General features: G+C 33.5%; 1 pseudogene; it reads right to left on the bottom strand.

The window, feature by feature from the left end:
• Positions 1 to 4,140: 4,140 nt before the first annotated feature.
• LOC125136699 (olfactory receptor 4K13-like) lies at positions 4,141 to 6,448 on the bottom strand (annotated as a pseudogene).
• Positions 6,449 to 9,309: the final 2,861 nt, after the last annotated feature.

Raw genomic sequence — 9,309 nt, 5'->3', positions numbered from 1 at the left:
GTCCAATAAACATTTCGATTAATGCCCAGTTCACTATTAACCAAAGAAGTGAAATAAGTATTTTAAGTTATTATTTAATTTTTTAACTTAAAATATTTTCTATCCATTTAAATGGGAAAACACAACAATTTACATAGTCCTCTATTGACAAAGTCATGGAGAAATTAGGGTCCTTCATAGAGTAGAAACATCTACAATTTTGGAAGAAATGTTTTAATTTCTAGTAAAGTTAGAATGCTTATACCTTACAACTCAGCACTTCCAGTTCTAAATAAATATCCTAGAAAAAGTATCTTATGCACAAAGAAGCATATATGTATATTCAGTTGAGACATGACATAACAAAAAATAATTAGATAATTATGAACTCTTTTAAACTCTTCTCAAGAGAAGAGGTAAATCAATTTTAGAAGATCCATAACATATAAGGCTCTGTAGCCATTAAAATGAAAGAACTAGGAGTTCCCGTCGTGGCGCAGTGGTTAACGAATCCGACTAGAAACCATGAGGTTGCGGGTTCGGTCCCTGCCCTTGCTCAGTGGGTTAACGATCCGGCGTTGCCATGAGTAGGTTGCAGACGTGGCTTGGATCCCGCGTTGCTATGGCTCTGGCGTAGGCCGGTGGCTACAGTTCCGATTCAACCCCTAGCCTGGGAACCTCCAGAGCGGCCCAAAGAAATAGCAAAAATACAAAAAAATAAAAAATAAAAAAAAAGAAAGAACTAAATTCAACAAATGGTGTGAGAAGTTAGATACGTAAAAGTTATTCAAAAATTAACTCCAGTGAATTAAATACCTAAATGTAAGACCTAACAGTATAAAACTTGTTGAAGAAAATATAGGAGACAATTTTCAAGATGTTGAATTTGGGAATTATTTATTGGATATGACACCAAAAGCACAGGCAGCAAAAGCAAAAATAAGACAAAGGGAGCTACAAAAAAGTTGAAAACCTTTGTGTAGCAAAAGAAACAGAGTGAAAAGGCAAACTACAGAATGGAAGATGTTTGCAAATCATATATCTGATAAGGAGTTAATATATAGCATATGTAAAGAATCCTTACAACTTAACAATACAAAATCAAATAACCCAATGAAAAATGGGGAAGGGACTTGAATAGATATTTATTCAAAGAAAATTCACAATAGCCAGCAAGCATGTGAAAAACATATTTAACATCACTAATCAGGGAACTGCGAATCAAAACCACAATGAGATATTACTTTATACTTATTAAGGTGACCTTTTTCAAAAGAAACAAAACACAGAAAATAACAAGTACTGGTGAGGATATAGAGATGCAGAGAAAGGGGTCCCTTTGCATTGTTAGGGATATAAAATATTTCAGCTGTTTTGGAAAACAAATGTAGTTTCCTCAAAAATTAAAAATAGAATTACCATCTGATTCAACAATTTGATTTCTGGGTATACATACAAAATAACTGAAATTCAGATACTGAAGAGATGCTTGCACATCCATGTTCATTGCAGCTTTATTCACAGTAGCCAAGAGGTGGAAGCACCTAAATGTCCATTGATAAAGGAATGTCCACTGGATAAAGGAAATGAGTCATATACATACAATGGAATACTATCCAGCCTTAAAAAAGAAGGAAATCCTATCATATGTTACAACATAGTTGAACTTTGAGGACATTATGCTAAGTGAAACCAGCCAGTCCCAAAAAGACAGATACTGCATGATTCACTTATATGTGGTATCTAAAGCTGTCAAACCCTTAGAAGCAGAAAGGAGACTGGTGGTTGCCAGAGACTAGGAGAAGGTGAAAAGGGAATTTGTACAGTGAATATAGAGTTTCAACTTTGCAAGATGAAAAAGTCCAAAGATCTGTTCCATAACAAGGTACATATAGTTAACACTCTTGTACACTTAAAAATTAAGATTTTTTTTTTACCACGTTAAAAAAAGGATGGACTAGAGCAGCATATATTTAAACAGATGAATCTTTAAAACATTAAATTGAATAAAAAAATAAATGTAGTAATGGCATTTATATAGATACCATTTATATCAAGGTAAACTATGCAAAATATTTTTATGCACAATTTACAAAATGTGAGAAAAAATTTTAAAATATGCAAAGGAATGATACAGAGTTGATAATGATTATATTTGATATGATCAAATAATTTTATATGGAGGTTGCTTAGAGGTCTTTATTATTTCTAATAATCCATTTTAATTTTAGTAAAAGATAATAAGAAATAAATGACACAAGATGTTAAAAATTTGATGAAACTACATGTTATATTATTGTCTACCCTAAACTTTGTGATTGAAATAGTTTGTAAGAAAGATACAAGTAGGAGTTCCCATAGTGGCTTAAAGTGTTAAGTATCCCTGAGGATGAGAGTTCATTCCCTGGCCTCACTCAGTGCGGTATAGGCAGCCAATGCAGTTCAGATCTAGCATTGCTATGGCTGTGGCACAGGCCAGCAGCTGCAGCTCCAATTGGACTCCTAGCTTGGGGACTTCCATATGACATAGGTGCAGCCCTAACAAACAAACAAACAAACAAAAAAAAAAAAAAGAAAAAAGAAAAAAAAACAAGGTAAAAAAAGGAAAGATGCAAGTATGCCCATTGATCATCCTCAGGGATCCAGTTCCTACCCTCCTCAAAGCATATTTTAAAATAAGAATTAGGTTAAATGTCATGCAGATATGGCTAGAGATACATTGTCAAAGCACCCTTTAACCTATAGCTGGTATATTACACATATTGTTTAGAGATAGTGAAGAAAAGTATTGAATAGAAGCCTATAAAATTATCACTGAATGTTTTTGGGAAAACAGTGTATAAGTTTGATACCAAAGAGTGCATAGAATTCTGTCTATTCTAATGTCCATGAACCATATATCATACTTTGTAATTTAACACAGTTTATGCAATGTAAGCAGATTGTATACTTTCTGTTTTGTCGCGAAGTGAATGACTGAATGTATAAAGGGTAGTTTATTCCCTGTCCCTGTGGATTGACCTAACAGTAATGCTTTTACTTGCTTCTTGATAGGTATATGAGAACAACTATGAATACAAACATAAATGATGGCATAAATGAGCTTATGTGTGTGAAATTTATATGTCAGGTGGAGTTTCTATTTAATTAAGAAATAAACATGTGCATTCTTGCCAGCAGATAATAGTAGTGGATCTGTCTGAACATAGAAACTTGCCTGTTTGCCTAGTTTAAAAAGTAATAATTTTTATACATCTTACGATCCACAGAAGTATAAACTTATGTGTGCGTGTGCTTTTCACTTTAATACTTTTTATGTGAATTTAGTCAACTGGAAAATTTAGCTGAAAGATCTCTAATTCTGAATTTAAAGTAGAAAAACTCATATTTGATTTCTCTTTGTTTATGAGCCAGTTTTTTTTTCGTATTTATTATTATTGTTATTATTTTGTCTTTTTAGAGCCATGACCATGCCACATGGAGGTTCCCAGGCTAGGGATCTAATCGGAGCTGTAGCCGCCAGTTTACACCACAGCCACAGCAATGCCAGATCTGAGACATGTCTGCAATCTACACCACAGCTCATGGCAACGCTGGATCCTTAACCCACTGAGTGAGGCCAGGGATCAAACCCACAACCTCATGGTTTCTAGTCAGATTCGTTTCCACTGCACCACGATGGGAACTCCCCTATTTAACTATATATTACATTTAAAAAAGCTAACTCCAACTAAATTGAATTTCAATTAAAAACTATTCTTTCGGAGTTCCCGTCGTGGCGCAGTGGTTAACGAATCCGACTAGGAACCATGAGGTTGCGGGTTCGGTCCCTGCCCTTGCTCAGTGGGTTAACGATCCGGCGTTGCCGTGAGCTGTGGTGTAGGTTGCAGACGCGGCTCGGATCCCGCGTTGCTGTTGCTCTGGCATAGGCTGGTGGCTACAGCTCCGATTCAACCCCTAGCCTGGGAACCTCCATATGCCACAGGAGCGGCCCAAGAAATAGCAACAACAATAACAACAACAACAACAAAAAAGACAAAAAAAAAAAACTATTCTTTCAATAAGCCAAATATGTCATAGAGATATAATGATGGAACATTTGGTAATTTTAATATACATTATGAATATTTTAAAGATATACAAACAAAAATTAATACCAGCTTATTTTGAGGTGTAATGTATATATGATTTTGCTCTAAAAATCTTCACCATGGTCTTGCCTAGAAGTTCTGTCTGGAGCTTACTCATGGCGGCTCTCATTTCCTGATTCTTCAGAGTGTAAATAATGGGGTTCAATAATGGTGTGATAACTGAATAAAGCACAGAAAGAAATTTATCCACTGAAAAGCTACTAAATGGCTAAACGTACATACATGGCCCAAAGACCAGAGTGACAACAGTAATATGAGCAGACAGTGTGGACAGAGCCTTGGAGAGGCCACCAGAGAATCGATGTCGGACGGTCACCAGAATGACAGTGTAGGAAATGAGTAAGAGTATGAAGCAAATGAAAGACAGTAGTCCACTGTCAGCAATCACCAGCAACTCCAGAACATAGGTGTCAGTGCAGGCAAACTTTAGAACTAGAGGAAGGTCACAAAAAATATTGTCCACTACATTGGGGCCACAGAAGGGCAAGGTGATGGTAAAAACCATCTGGCTCATCGTATGCACAAAACCAACAGCCCTTGACAGCAGCACAGAGCCCATGAGCATCCGGTGGTTCATGATGGTTGTGTAATGAAGAGGTCTGCATATTGCAATGTACCGATCAACAGCCGTAACTATGAGGAGAGTCATCTCACTGCCCCCTAAAAAGTGAAGGAAGAACATCTGAGCCATACAGCCCCACAGAGAAATTGTTTTATTCTCCTTGAGAAAATTGGCAACCATCTTAGGGGTTGTGATTGTAGAGAGAGACATATCAAGAAAGGAGAGATTTCCAAGGAGGAAGTACATTGGTATCGAGTGCAGATGAGAGTCAAAAGTGACAGTGACCACAATGAGAAGATTCCCTGCCATAATCGCTGCATATGCCAACAAAAATATGAAAAAAAAAAGAAAATTTCAAGTTCCCAAGTGTTGGTGAGTCCTAACAAAACAAACTCAGATATTACTGAGCTATTCTTCACTTTGATCGAGTCTGTATAGGAGTTTTCAGAAAATCTTTAAAATGAAGATAAACTTGAAAAAGTGATAATTTTATCTGTGATAATGATGATATGGACATATAGAAAATAGTATTTGATTCCTATAGAAAGAGAAGAGATGGATATTTCTGAATAATACATTTTAATTGATTTAATGCAAGCACATTACTTGTATACACATTCACATTACTGCATTTGTTTTCAGGCAGAAAGGCAAAAATATAGGAAGTTTACTGTAAAGTTTTATAAATGTGGTTTCCAGTCATAGATTTTGTCTTCACTTTTATTTGTTGTTTCTCTCATAAGTTCACAAATTCATGAACCACAAGTTCAATGCGTGAGAAATAAAAGAGTCAAATAACTATTAGTCATGAGTCAGTTCAAGTGGATTGGAATATAATCAAATAAAGTTCTGGTTTCTAGTATTCAATCCTTTACCCTTTGCACCACCCTAATTTGAAATATTTAGATATGTGCATGTGAGTTGAACTGTATACCCATTTAGGAAATTACTTTAGGGTATTTTATTAGCTATTCTATATTCTCAGCCTTCCTTTCAACCCAAAGGGATATGCTGATGATTTCGCTTATCCCTGAAGCTTTAATTGAGGTATAGTCTGTTATATGTTCTTCCCCACCCCAAAATTATAATTAAATAAGCTTCCTGTGAAGTTTCTGGACAAGTATATAAGTATTTCTCAATGTCCAGGTTTTTTCCTTCCTTTTTCTCTTTTTTTTGTCCCTTCCTTCATCTCTCCCTTCTTTCCTGCTTCTCCCCTTCCCACTTCCTTTCTTCCCTCTTCTCTCCCTCCCTCCTTCCCTCTCTTTCTTTACTTTTTTCCCTGTTCTTTCAATAGTGTTCTGTATTTCCTACAGGTTCCTAAATAAAACTGACCTCTACTTTTTGCCTGTTTCTCAGAATCTATTTTTGCTGGGTTCCTAGCTGAAGTAGTCTTCATTCAGTATATAGTCAATATCTGAACAACAACCAGATCTTTCACAAGTAGTGTTTGTGTTTCCTTGGAGCCTAATTGCTTACCTTTTTGTAATGATTGCTTTCCTCTGAATTATTATATTTGTGTGCAGACTGACTTTTGGCAATTTTACCCTGGCTCATATGTCCTTGATATTTGTATTTTATATGTTTTCTCACATTGAACTAACACTGTTGGCTCACTTTTATCTCCTTTTTTATTTTGATTTAGATCTTTTGGTCCCAGCTTTTTTTTTCTTTTTTTTCTTTTAAAGCTATTAATGGTATACATCAACCATACCGACGCAGATATAGAATCACACATATACACTCACTTATACCACATTCCGGTTCTGAGTAACAGGATGGAAAGTGGAAAATCTATACATTATCAATATTTTTTAAAAATCTACAAGCATTTCCTTTTTTCTTTGATTTATAATTCACAAAATATTCAGAAATTTTTATTTGGCCCAACTTTCAGAATTAAAAAACAAATAAACAAATGAAGCAAGAGTCAAGAATCAAACATTTACTAGGGAAATATACTCTCAACTCTTCAACCTTCCAGATTGATATGAGACTCCTAAGTGTAACATATATGGAATGTGTTTGTATATTTCATTCTCTGCATAGTTGCTATGTTAAGTATGTGCATTCACACAATTTTGTCTTTATCATTATCTCATTTTCTGGTGGATATATGGACCACAGGAAAATTTTACTATGAAAGATTTGGTAAAGAAGATGTACTTAAATGAAAATATTTTTTCTTTATTAAGTATAAATGATAAAACTACCTAGTTGTCTTCCTTATAAAGAATTATTGTCATCATAATTGGTATCATATTTCATGCACTAATTGAGTCTACATACTGGTTGTGAAATTGTTTTCAAAATTATGCAGTCCTCAGTCTCAAAATACTAACAGAAGAAAACTTTGAAGAGAACAAGTAATTTTTATAGTTTAATATTTAAAATTGGAAAATTAAAAGCAAAAACAACATTTATAAATTTAGTTTTTTTAACTTCACAAGCATATTTATAAAATATATCCAAATAAATTTAAATGAAGATGGACTCAAATCTGTTATGGTAAGTGAAATCATTCATTATGACGATTTGTACATATGATCAAATACGAAATATCTTTAAAATACCTACTTTTTTACTCAGACACAGATAAAAATAAGTTGGAGTTAGAAAAAGAAAACAGTTCTTCTTAACTTGAGGCATGGCTAAAACTCACATGAGGAGTTCCCTTGTGGCACAGTGGGTTAAGGATCCCTTGTCACTGTAGTAGCTCAGGTCGCTGCTGAGGTATGGGTTTGATTCCCGACCCCCAGAACTTCCACATGCCATGGGTGCAGCCAAAAAAAATAATATACGTGAAAGATATAAATTTTTGAGTGCTGTATGTCTTACAAATAATATTGAATTGAAAAATAATTGAATAAAACTTATTCAGGCAAGGTTTAGGTTTTCACTAGTGGGAACTTCTTCTACCAATACTATGAATGGCTTGTGACTGGGGAACCTAGCTGTTTCTGTGCCATTCAGGTGTCTAAATGAAGAAATATTACTGTACTATTTTCAACTGTAGCCCTTGCTTGAAGAAAGAAACTATAGGATGTTTAATACTTTGTGTATGTATTCAGTAATAGTCTTTCGTGTATATTTTCGCAAAATCACTTAAATAGTGTAAATGGACATATGTAGCTGATGGTTCTATTGATAAGAAAAAAGACTGTGAAATTTCTATTGATCTTGAAGAGTTTTTTTAATGATTTTTGTGACAGGAGTTACTTAAGCCATGTATGGATTAGATAAACTACGAGTAATATTCACTTAACATGGAAAATGTTTGGCATGTGAAAAAATCAGATTTGCTGCCAAAATAACCATTATAAATATTTTCCTAATTAAAAAATAAACTTACAAATTTGATAGGAAAATGTCCAACATTGTAAGTGCCCAAAGGACTTGAATCTCATATATTTATCATTTTTAAATATTAAGGTATATGTATTTTTTCTTTTTATTTTTTCTTATGGTTGATTTACAATGTCATGCCAATTTCTGATATACAGTAAAGTGACTCAAACAAATATATATACACATTTTTAAAAATATGTATATATACATTTTTTGAAAAAACATTATTTATCATCATGATATACCCCAGGGAAAATATTTGTTTTGAAATGTAGGTAGGAAAAGGTGATGGATTTAGAAAATAGGAAATAGTTCTTGGTTTGAAAAATTACCAAAACGTATATGTCAGCAGTATAATTAAGCAATTGTAGAGGTTATATAACTTCATTCAAGAAAATTAATGTAGACTTGAGGGGGAAATGTTTTTAAATATTCATTTAAATTAATCACTTATTTTACTTAACATTCCATAAGTATTTTCTAAGTTGAAATAAATATTCAATGTAGGAAAGTAAAAATATAGATTAGTAAATTAACTTGAAATAAAATAAGTCAATGTTTTCCATTTGCTTGATATGAGATTTTTATTAGAACACATTTCAGAATTGCCACAGCTACTAAATATAGCCAAGGATGAAATTAATTAACCAAGTTCCACATTTTTTGTCTTTTTATCCCATAGGGATTAAAAAAACTCAAGTTTATATTCCAAAAACACAAACTCAAATGATAAAACTGACCCTTCAGATTAGGGATGTCACTGTTATCTATTTAGCAGTCACAGACTGTGCTGCTTACTAAAACTAGATACATCTGTCCAGATGATAGCTGACACAAGTTATCTTTTTCTGTTGCCCTTATTATCAGAATAATATAGGGTTTTCATTCATTTCTCAGTCTCTTGTACAAAGTCTTCTCTTTTATTAAAGCATACAATTTCTGCTTATTATTAGCACTGCTATTTAAACCTACCAGATCTGAAAAAAAAATAAAAATAAATAAATAAATAAATAAACCTACCAGATCTGGCTGAGGAGTGACCTCTTCAAAGATATGTAGACACAGTAAGATTCTGAATATATATTGTTTTTCTTTTTTTGATATCCATGGATTTGCATAACAGTCATTTGCAGTTCAGAAAAAAAAGGACAAACATATACATAAAATTTAGACTGTTGATTAACCCCCAGAGGGAGTTATTAAAATAAACATGCTAGATAGTTATCCCTAGAGTTCAAGGAAGGGACTTATTCTCTCATTATTTAAGTAGAT

This window comes from Phacochoerus africanus, chromosome 9, assembly GCF_016906955.1.
Source record: "Phacochoerus africanus isolate WHEZ1 chromosome 9, ROS_Pafr_v1, whole genome shotgun sequence".
Lineage (NCBI taxonomy): Eukaryota > Metazoa > Chordata > Mammalia > Artiodactyla > Suidae > Phacochoerus > Phacochoerus africanus.
The sequence above is the reverse complement of the archived record's forward strand: the minus strand, read 5'-3'. Positions and strand labels throughout refer to the sequence as shown.